General features: G+C 50.5%; 1 pseudogene; it reads left to right on the plus strand.

Moving 5' to 3' along the window:
• The first annotated feature begins 4,532 nt into the window (after positions 1-4,532).
• On the plus strand, positions 4,533-8,552 carry LOC119387281 (uncharacterized protein K02A2.6-like; annotated as a pseudogene).
• The last annotated feature ends 1,590 nt before the right edge of the window (positions 8,553-10,142 follow it).

Below are 10,142 nucleotides of genomic sequence, written 5' to 3' on the forward strand. Positions count from 1 at the left end.
CGCGTATTTATCTGTGATCCTTGTATAATTATGTAATCCTTACGTGTTGAATTGTATAATTTCTACAACTGCCTCCCTGCTGTACTTTAGGTTTGTAGGCTCGTCAAGCTGCCTTTAAGCAGCTTTTACCTACAACCCCTCCATCTGTATTTGTAAGATGGGAAAATAAAATTGAATTGAATATACGAAGACGACAAAATGACGCTTGGGTGATAAAAATAAAATTACGATCAATGTACGACAACGACGACATAATGGCGACTGCATATAGATAACGAAAGGGCGGTAATATAATAACGATAGAAAAGTGACCATAAAATCCCACTCATGACAGGTTGACAATGAGATGAGACACGCTGACGACGGGATGGAGATGACACGAATACAGTGGACGGAGTAACGACGACTGTATGAAAATGGCTGCGTTAAGACGACGTGATGAGGACAGGATAACGACCCTAGAATGTCGAACGAATGATCATGACGGAGCAACCACGGTTACATTACCACGATTGTATAAAAACGACACTATCTCGTCGATGGCATGTCGATGAGATGACAGAAGTGTCGACAATGACGACACGATGACGATTGTATGGCTGCGGCTATACAAGTGCACACGACGGTACGATGATGATAGTGGTGGTGGTGATGATATAGACCCAGCTGCTTTTACTTGAGATTGGATCGCGTATATGTTATGTAGAAAAATACCGGGTGAAAAAAATTTTGAAATATAAGAGACAGTAAGCGTCAGAGGAGACAAACATTGACAACGTCTCTTAGCCGCATGGAGCATCGACGACTGATCCAGCGGTCCAGTGGAGTCACAGGTAAAACAGGAAACACGGACAAGCAGACACACGCGATAAGTTCCCGTAGAGCGGCGCGAGCCATTGGGGCCCTAAGCGGATGCTCGCCGATCTTGTTTTATCTAAAAGGTTATCTCTTATCTCTCTCTCTCTCTCTCTCTCTCATGTCATTTTTTGCAGGCGTTCCGTCCCATTACACGGCATTGTTCCCGTGATGAATTCTCGATTGCTGTAACGCCTGTGTACACATCGTATAGTTCGAATGATACACCCTGAAGTGAACACACGGAAGCTCAAGGCAATAGCGTAATCGTTCCTCTGGTTCGTCTGTGACGTTTAGCTAAGGTTCTCCATCTCGAGGAACCTTGTCACACCGTTGTATCCTTCACGCGTTTCCCCACAGACAGTCTTCTTTAAGGCTCTATGGCTTAAGTCTTTAAGGCGTTAAGGCTTATATGTCTCACGTGAGCGTGACCTCCAGTGAACGGACGGCGTCAATTCGAAATCGTACAAAAAGTCGCATGACCACACACGCGCCTCATGTCTCAAGGAGCACGAGCTGTGCGTTCACTTCTACTTCGCGGCGTTCGCGGGATATGCGCCTGGTAAAATTGTTACACCATATGGCTTTCGCCTTCGAGTCGTCTTAGGCGAATGCATAAGGCACCCTGCGAGCTTTTGAGCACTTGAATAACATGTTCTTACATCGTACGCGATTTACGTATTTCAGTGGTCAACGGTGTACGTTCGCTAGGCCTTGGCAAGCAGGAAAAGTTCTTTATTTGGAGGCACCAGGGCAATAACAGCCAAAAGGCGCCAGACAAATATAAAGGGTTTAGCGTTGGTCTTCTGTAAGCGCTTGTTCTTACGAGAACGCGTACAGAACGCCAAAAACACGCCATTTCATGCCCCGCAAGCACGATTGAAAATATTAATGGTGCGGCTTCCTCTGAGCAGAGAAGCGATAAACATTGAGTCAGCAGTCACAACACCAGCACACGCTAAGACGAGAGACACAGATAATGAAGAAGTGTAGACAAATACGCATGTTAAAAAAAATATCGCATAAAGAAACGCAAGAAACCAAACTTAGATAAGCGCGTTAGATATAAACTAATTCTCGCTAAAAGGAGCGTTAGATATCCCAGAATTCGAGTCAATATTTCGCAAATGGCGGTCGAAACGAGTCACGTACACGTGTCACAAAGTAGATACACTTTCTTCCTACAACGTTTCGTCCGTCACGTTCTCGTATGTCGGCACGTGCGACGACGTCAGCTCCTCGTACGTCGGCACATTCGAAGTCGTCACGTCCTCGTACACCGGCACATGTGACGTCGAGTTCTCCAATCCGTTGTCGGTCCTGAGGTGCCTCGGACGAGGCCTCACTGTGGCTATCTCGACTTTTCCGGTGCTCCGCGCTGTGGTCGGCTGCGGAGCCCCGAGCAGCAGCGACAAGCCGAGGAATAAGGCCAGCGCGAACGCTATGAAGGCGGCGAAGTGCTTCAAGGTCAGGTCTCGCTCCGTTTGTTGCTCACGCGGTTCGGCCATGTAATCCTTGACCACGAACGTCCTGTCCGAGTGCTCATTTGGCGCGGTGTCTGGTGGGGCGTTGTGAAGTCGCGGAGACCACAAAGACTTTGGCCATGCCCTGGTTCTCATAGCGCCCTTTTCGTGGTTCCTTTCTTGCAGGTGATGCTGCGTGTACGAGGAATTAGATCGCTATGATGATTAAGATGATGATTACGATGATGATGATATTATTTCCGAAGTGGCACAAGCCCATTACTTGGCGGCACGATGATAATAACTGGAAACTAAGATACAAAATAGACTGATCATTGATCAAATGCAAATTTGTCTCAGTGTCTCTTATATGTGAAGCAATATGAACATACCTGTATGCAATATAAATACTTTGCAATAGCTGGAAATAGTGCGAAATCGGTTTGTCTTACGAATTCTATTTACGATCGAATCACGAGCTTTACATTATTGAATGCTCTCGAGGATCAGCGGAGCCTTGTGAAGGGGACGCCGGTTACAGCTCAGTACAAAGGAGTCCCGCTGTAAGGAGCTGCCCGATCCTCTCAAGCAATAACGGCAGTACAAGATACAATTTCTGCAATAATTCATTTATTCCTTCATTGACTCATTCAACCAAAGGGGGGGTTGTCTGTTATATTTGCGCTGCTCTACACGTAGCCTCCGACGAAGGCATTGCAGACGTGCGAATTCTTACTGGTATGAAGAGGCAGCTAGGGCAATACCTTATAATCCCACAAATATAGGCGAATAAGTGCTTGTCCTGATTAGGGTATTCATTAAAACAGCATTCAAAAACGTCATCTTCGTACGCGTATACTATGCTGTGCTACAAATTTTGCAACAGACAGTGATGAACGGAGAGTGCAGTTCCAATCAGCGTAAATACGAAGTGAACAAGAAGATAAACAATCGGAAGCAAGCTCTCTGCAGGGATGATAAGTACATATGCTATAGTGGTAACGAATCATTTACTCTTCTTCAAAGCAGCGGGTTTCGACGATGAAACATTTTTAGGCGCACTTTTCTCTGGTTCGACGAGGTCCATCAAAGGCGCGTCTTCTCCGTGGCTACTAAGGTTGCGCTGTTTTCCTGCTTTGATGCGACTTGTCGTGGAGGTCGGTAGACTACGATGTGCCACCGAAGGTTCGTCTCCGGGAGACGCCGACAAGCCACTGTCATCTGTAGTGAACGACACAGGTACACCTTGCATCTTTGTAGGCGCCACTTGGCCATGGAGTGGATGTTCTTGCCTTGGCGCGGTTATCGGAGCCAGAACGTCTGCGGGAGCATCGGCGATGGCTTCATAGTAAGCAGCCGCCGTGCGCCGAAACAGCAAAACTGCCACTGCAGCGCTTATCAGTGCGCAAGATGTCAGCAGCAAGGCGTAGCGGAAGCGAAATGAGAATTCAGATTTGTCGCTGTCTGCCTTGAGCTCTCTCTGTATTTCGCTGTGCTCTGAACAGTAGAAGCCCGTGTCTACGAAGTAGTAGCGCTTGTCGGTGGCACCCTGCGTCCTTGGCGCGACGTTCCAGCGAGGACGATTCGAACGCGCCGAGGCGTCTTCCTTGCTGCCGGGCTTCGAAACGGGAGCGCTGATCGTCGATGGTTCCTTCCGGCTAGTAGTACTCTCGTCGCGGCTGGCGCTGCCGAGTTCTGTCGGACTGCTTGGCTGCGACGTAGAATCTATTTCCTTGGTCTCGTCGAACTCGTAATCGTCGTAGCCGCCGTATTCGCTGCCTCGGATACCGTTTTCTCGACGGGAGGAGAACGTATCTTTCAATGTAGGATGGTCCATTGCACTGAGGGTTGGCTGGTTGGTTAGGTCCTGGCGGTATGGCTCAACCCACTACGGGGGGTCGTTCATGAGTCATGCGACAGTGGAATTTGTGATGAAAAAGAAAAAAAAATTGAAGAAATGTATTGTTGTGTACCGCCAGGTGGTGTCGCTGTAGCGTCCTCCTGCCCGCAGGGGGCAGCCATATTGAATGCAACAGCCAGTGTGCTGGCTGCCGCCTTCTGCGCGGCTGTCACAATAAATGGTTTGAAATAACCTTTCCAGCGCTCCGAGTTTCATCGTTTCGTGTCCACCGAGCTCCGGTGCGAGCAGTACTCAACAGTACTCAACAGTGGCGACGAGGACGGGACTGTATCGTCAAGTGCGTACGCGAAACATCGCGCAAATTCATCGTGACAATGACTTCCACGCTAGGCCTGATCGAGCCCTTTGATACGTCCACGCCGGCCAAGTGGGATTCGTACGTAGCAAGGTTCAAGTTCTTCCTTGATGCAAACGCAGTGGCGGGAGAAAAGCGTCGTTTGGCGGTGTTCTTCAGCGTGTGCGGGGCGGACACGTTTGAATTACTGGAATCACTCGTGGCCCCGGAAACGCCGCAATCCAAAACACTTGACGAGGTGTTCGAGGTGCTCAAGGCTCATTTTTCACCGCAGCCATCGGAAATAGTCCGCAGAAATACATTTTACAAGCGGAACCAAGCACCAGCGGAGACAGTATCGTCTTACATCGCCGAGCTCCGGCGCCTGGCCCAGCACTGCAATTTTCCCAACCTCGAAGAAATGCTCAGGGATCGTCTCGTGTGCGGCCTCCGAGACGAGCACCTGCAGAACCGATTGTTCGCAAAGAAGCAGCTGACCTTTGCCGTGGCCCAGGAGGAGGCTCTGGCGGCAGAAGCGGCCGCGAAAAGCACGAAGGTTGTCCGGCAGTCTGAAGAAAATGACTCTGCCGCGACCGTTGCCGCGACAAACCAAGTGAAACGCCAGGAACCGGCCGCTCTCGAGCAGACGGACCGTCCGGCTACGAGTATTGGCACCTGCTACGGTTGTGGTGGGGCGCACCTCCGCGCTGACTGCCGTTTCAAGAACGCGCAGTGCAGAGCATGCAAGAAAACCGGCCACATCGAAAGAGTCTGCCGCAGCGGCGGCTCGAGTGGCCAGCAACGAAACCTGCCGCCTCGACAGCCACGGAATTCCAAAGCAGCGTACAACGTAACCGCGTTGCCGCATGAAGAGTGCTACTACAACAATCACGTCGGCGCAGAAGGCTCACAGGTGTCTCGCAAGCTTCGAGCAAAGGTTGCTATTGAGGGCCAGACTTGCGAAATGGAGGTGGACTCTGGATCGGATTTCTCGATCCTCACCGAAGAGACATTCCGCCGCCTCCAGCAGTGCAATACAGAGCTGACACTGGCTGACTTCTCTTCGACAGTGGTCGATTATCAGCTGAGTCCAGTGAATGTTATGGGGTCCTGTAACGTGCATGTGGAGTACAAGGAGTTTGCGGGCCTGCTGACCGTACTGATAGCAAGGGGGACCCGCACCAATCTGCTGGGAGTTGACTGGTTTCGACCACTGGGCATTATGATTACAGGTGTATCCCAGGTAAAAAATTGACGGTCGACTCTGTGCTCTCAGAGTTCAGTGAGGTATTTGAAGAGGGCCTGGGGAACTACGTGGGCCCACCAGTCTCTCTGCACCTTGACCCCAACATTCAACCAGTGCGCCTCAAAGCACGAAGACTACCTTTTGCAATTCAACCGAAAGTGGAGGAGGAGCTGGACCGCCTCGTTCAGCAGGGAGTACTGGAGCCTGTGACACAGCCAACGTGGGAGACGCCCATAGTGACCGTACTCAAGAGCAACGGTGACGTTAGAATATGTGGGGACTACAAATCCACAGTTAATAAAGCTCTGAAGCAGCACCCGTATCCGATTCCCGTTGTGAGTCAGTTGCTGTCATCTTTATCCGGAGGGAAGTGCTTCGCAAAATTAGACCTTGCACAAGCGTATCAACAGCTGTCTGTTGATGAAGCATCAGCGGATGCTCAGACCATCGCCACTCATCGAGGGGCATATAGAGTTAAGAGGCTGCAGTATGGGATAAGCAGTGCTCCCGGAATCTTCCAAATGCTAATGGATGGGCTCCTCAAGAACATTCCTGGAGTAGTTCCATACTTCGACGACATACTTATCGCTGCTGCAACTCAAGAGGAACTTGCATCGCGTCTTCGCGAGGTGCTTCAGCGATTCAAGGACGCCGGCCTGCGGGTCAAGAAAGAAAAATGTGTTATTAATGTGCCGGAAGTCGAATTTCTGGGTTTTCGTGTAAGTGCTGCCGGTATTCTTCCCACGGGTAGGAAAGTTGCTGCTATCCACGAGGCACCACCTCCCAAGAATAAGCAAGAGCTACAAGCGTTTCTTGGCCTGCTCAACTTCTATCACAGCTTTTTGAAGGGTAAGGCCACAGTTGCCGAGCCCCTTCACCGTCTTCTGGACGCAAAGGCAGTGTGGGCCTGGGGAACGAGGCAGCAAAAGGCATTTGACGCACTGAAGAGCCTCCTCTCCTCAGACACAGTCCTGACACACTACGACCCAACGAAGCCTGTGGTTTTAACATGCGATGCAAGCCCTGTGGGCATTGGGGCAGTGCTTAGCCACAGACTAGAGGACTCCAGGGAGGTGCCCATTGCATTTTACTCGCGTACATTATCAGAGCCAGAGCGCAACTATGCGCAGATTGATCGTGAAGCACTGGCCATAGTTTCGAGCGTGAAAAAATTTCATGACTATCTCTATGGGCGCAAGTTCGTAATTGTAACAGACCACAAGCCCCTCCTGGGAATTTTCGCGCCGGACAAGGTAACCCCGCCCATCCTGTCACCTCGAATGCTCAGGTGGTCCGTCCTTTTGAATGCGTACAGCTACACACTGGTCCATCGTCCGGGAAAGGAGGTTGCCAACGCTGATGCACTAAGCAGACTGCCTTCGCCTGCGACTGTATGCGCACCGCCACCATTGCTCGAGGTCTTCATGCTGGAGTTGACCACGAAGCCTCTTCTGCAGGCCACAGACATTGCTGTTTTGACGCGGCGGGACCCTGTGCTGTCTCGTGTTCTCAGCTGGGCTCTTAGCGGTTGGCCTTCAGAGCGTCTGGGTGGCGAGTTTCAGGCCTATGAGCAGAGACAGCACGAGATCTCAGTGTACAAGGGGTGCGTCCTGTGGGGAAACAGAGTTGTGATCCCTACAGGTGCTCGAGCTCAGGTACTGGAGGCATTGCATAGTGCGCATCCAGGGATTGTCCGTATGAAGGCCCTCGGTCGCAGTTATGTGTGGTGGCCCAAAATGGACGCCGACATTGAGCACAAGGTGAACGCGTGCGGCACATGCCAGGCATCAAGACCAGATCCCCCTCAGGCCCCTGCTGCACCACTGGGAGAGAACAAGGACACCGTGGTCACGACTCCACGTAGATTTCGCTGGGCCATTTCAAGGGCAAGTTTTCTTCATTGTTGTGGACTCTTTCTCCAAGTGGCTGGAGGTGGTTCCAGTGTCGTCCATGACCAGTTCCACTGTCATAAGGTGTCTGCGCCGCCTCTTTGCGACTCACGGACTACCTGACATTATTGTATCGGACAATGCAGCACAGTTCGTGTCTGACGAGTTTCGACAGTTCTTAGCGGGCGGCCTGATTCACCATGTGACATCTGCCCCTTTTCATCCAGCAACCAATGGGCAGGCAGAGCGCATGGTCAGAACAACTAAGGACTCTTTGAAACGGATCATCCAAGGCGACTGGGACCGACGTCTCACTAGCTTCCTGCTCCAGCAGCATGTCACTCCATGCACCAGCACAGGAAGGAGCCCTGCAGAGCTACTTTTCAATCGCCGTCCCAAGACACTTCTAGACAGACTGCACCCCGACAGGATGAGAGACGACCAGGGCCAGACCGTCTGCACTGAAGGAGAGCAAAGACCAGCACGCAGTTTTGCGCTCGGGGACGCAGTGTATGTGCGGAACTACGCTCCTGGACCACGCTGGGTTCCTGCAAGTGTTGCTGAGGTGGTGGGGCCATTGTCATACCGGGTTCACACACCTGATGGCCGGGAACTGCGGCGACATGTGGACCAGATGCGGCGCCGCCATGTGGACTCCGAGCTTGCTGAGCAGCCACAAGCCAGAAACTCAGCCGGGCCGAGAGACTCTCGCATTGACACAGATCAAACGGGCTCTCGCAGCTCTTCTCGCCATGTCAGGCGACCAGCTTACTTAAAGGACTTCCTCTGAAGTACAAAGTTTGGGGGGAAGGGACTGTTGTGTACCGCCAGGTGGTGTCGCTGTAGCGTCCTCCTGCCCGCAGGGGGCAGCCATATTGAATGCAACAGCCAGTGTGCTGGCTGCCGCCTTCTGCGCGGCTGTCACAATAAATGGTTTGAAATAACCTTTCCAGCGCTCCGAGTTTCATCGTTTCGTGTCCACCGAGCTCCGGTGCGAGCAGTACTCAACAGTACTCAACATGTATGTTGGGAAAAAAAACAACGAAATATTTGTGTGTTGGTTTTGATTTCTTTATGGAATGTTTATAATAAGAGAGTTCAATTTTCTTTTAACTAATCTGTTAAGTATTTAAGGAGTATATAGATTGTTGAAAATACAGAAGAAGACACTGTTCTTTTGCTTTCTCTTCTTTCTTGCGGCTGACTGAAGAAAAAAGACGTCGCGTATCGCGCATTCTATAAGATTTATAAAGCCACTCGATTCTTGGCCAATTCCCCAATGTGGGTGTGAGCCTCAGGTATAGGTGAACAAGAACAAGAATAAAAGAACTGTGCTCACTCCGTTGTATCCCTCCGGAGTTTTCTCATACCATTTGTTTTATTGCGATAGCAATTATATGGACAGTCTTAGCTGGTTTTTGTCCGTCCCCGTCGCCTTCATTCACCGTATATGTATAAGTATGTATATATATATATGAAAGTCCCAAAGAAAAATAATTTAGAAAAATGCTTTCGAAGTGCGGAACCGAACCACGGACCTCTCGCTCGGCAGCGCGTAGCGCTAGCCAGTATACGCCACGAAACGCCGATACTGTAGGAGCTAACGGCAAGCGTTATATACACACCCTGGCCGGACTCAGAGACGGCAGGCGCTTATAAGCGTTTCTCTATTGCCAGCGAGATGGCGCGAGGAGTGCAACGAAGGTCTTTCGCTCGCTGCAGCGGTCGCGTTTGCGAAAGGAGCGCGCTGTTCAAACAGAAATAAGTAACAACTGCGACATTTAGTTCGCGCTCGTCCTGTGTGTACCTGTTCGTTCGTTTCGTGCGTCCTGCTTTATGTTTTAGCAGTGCGCTTCAAGTATCGAGCAGTGACGCATGATAGTTCGCGCTCGTCCTGTGTGCGTTCCTTTCGTGCGTCCTTTGGGCTCGAGCGACGCGCTGGCAATTTCGAGCTGCTTTCCGTTCTTCGCGTTACATTCCAATTTGTTGCGAAACTGTGACTTTTTTTAAAGCGAACACCTTATAAGTCGCATGCGAACGTGACCTTGAGAAGAAAGCCGGCGTTGGCTCATGTTCGCATGACTAAAAAGAAAAATAAAATTAAGAAAAGCGGCGTTCGCGTGATAAAAAGTGCACGAAAATATCCATACCGTATTGCTTTTGCCTTCGAGTCGTCTTAAGCAAATGAATGAAGCATCCCGCGAATTTCAGTAGTTGAAGAATCAGCGACATACATTCGCTAGGCCATCGCAAGCAGGAAGGTAAGTTGTTAATAGAATAGAACCAGTGCAACAAAAGCAAAAAGGCGCCAGACAAACAGAAAGGGTTCGGCTTTGTTCTTCTGTGAAAGCTCTTTCTTGCGAGAACGCGTACAGAACGCGTAAGTACGCCGTTTCTCGACCCGCAAACCCGGTTGAAAAGTTGAATCGCGTGGCTTCCTATGAGCACAGCAATGATAAACTTTCAGCTAGGAGTCATAAGTTCTCATAACACC

This window comes from Rhipicephalus sanguineus, chromosome 3 (assembly GCF_013339695.2).
Source record: "Rhipicephalus sanguineus isolate Rsan-2018 chromosome 3, BIME_Rsan_1.4, whole genome shotgun sequence".
NCBI lineage: Eukaryota > Metazoa > Arthropoda > Arachnida > Ixodida > Ixodidae > Rhipicephalus > Rhipicephalus sanguineus.